The sequence below is a fragment of the Octodon degus genome, unplaced genomic scaffold, assembly GCF_000260255.1.
Source record: "Octodon degus isolate 3935 unplaced genomic scaffold, OctDeg1.0 scaffold00038, whole genome shotgun sequence".
NCBI classification, from domain to species: domain Eukaryota; kingdom Metazoa; phylum Chordata; class Mammalia; order Rodentia; family Octodontidae; genus Octodon; species Octodon degus.
In genome coordinates, this window is record NW_004524614.1 from 4,271,283 (window position 1) to 4,272,762 (window position 1,480).

Here is a 1,480-nt window from a genome sequence, read left to right on the forward strand (position 1 = left end):
TTTTCTCATAGTAGATAGCTAGAATTGGAATGGCTGAATCACATGCTAACTCTATGTCCAAACTTCTGAGTATCTGCCAGAGTATTTTGCAAAGTGACTGTATCATTTTATATTCTGACCAGCAGGGTTTTCTCCATTTTCCCATAGCCTTGCAGTTTGTTGTGTTTCTTTAATACTCATAATTTTAGGCATCTTTTTATTGACTCTTTAGATATTTGTACCTTCTTTTTCTATAAAAATCAATTCTTTTGCCTATTTAAAAAAAAAAAAATGAATCGAGTGTTAGGCATTTGGTTCAGTGCCCTGGACTGCTAGATTAGATGCATAGAGCACAGATAAATAGATAGATTGGATAGACAAAGTCTTTTTTATTATCAAACTGTTAGAAATCTTTATTCAATAACTAGATATATTATTTAAAAATGTTTCTTCATTTTTGTAGGTTGCCTTTTTACAGTATGTGAGTGTGTGAGTGTGTGAGCGTGTGTGTGTGTGTGTTCTAGTACTCCAGCTTGAGCCAGGGGCTTTCTCACTGAGCTACATTTCTAGCACTCCAGAGGTAGGCTGAGTCAGGAGGATCAACTCAGTTTGAGACCAGCCTGGGCTATCTAGTGAGACTCTCTCACACAAAATAAAACAAAGCCAAGCAAAACAAAACAAAACAGGAAAGTACAGGCAAAGAAATAAAAATGTAGGCACTCAAGAGTGAGGCACAGAGCTGGGGAGACAGCTCGGCTGTCTGAGTGCCAGCCTGGCAAGCACAAGGACCAAGTTCGATCCCCGGCACCACATGTCATGTGGGCCCTGGACCCCTGAGTGTGCTGTGCTGAAACAAGGCATGATGGCGCGTACCTGTGATCCCAGTACCGGGGAGGCTGAGACAGGAGGATTGCTATACGTCCGAGCTGTGCAGTGAGACCCTGTACCACATGAATAAATAAGTAAGTAAATGATTTTTAAAAGAGTGAGGCACACTATTTTCTGGAAGAGACATTTCTGTTTCTCTAAGGAATGTGTGAGTCTACAAAGAGTTTTGTCTTTGTCTTAGCTTATACGAAAAAGAAAAAATGTTAGTCCATCCCGCAGACAGATAATGGCCTATTTTACAGACCTAAAAGGAATGAACCCAGTTATGTTACTGTTTTTTAAGATGCGTGGCCTAAGCATTCTTCAAATTCTTTGATCTTAAGATCAAGTCTCAGCTGGTAACTTATCAACTAAGCTAAATTACCCAACTAGCGTATCATTCAGGAACTTTGTGAGAGCTGGATCTGAAAGGAAACAAAGAACAGAAATTAAGCAAGGGAATACTGATTATGGCTCAGCTTTGGGAACTTTGTGTTCCAGAAGCTGCTGTCTTCTTAAAAGTACAAGTTTTAGGGGCTGGTGAGATGGCGCAGTGGTCTAAAGCACCTACTTAGAACAAGCTTAGCAAAGCACAGGGACCACGGTTCAATCCCCCAGCACCACATGCCAGCCA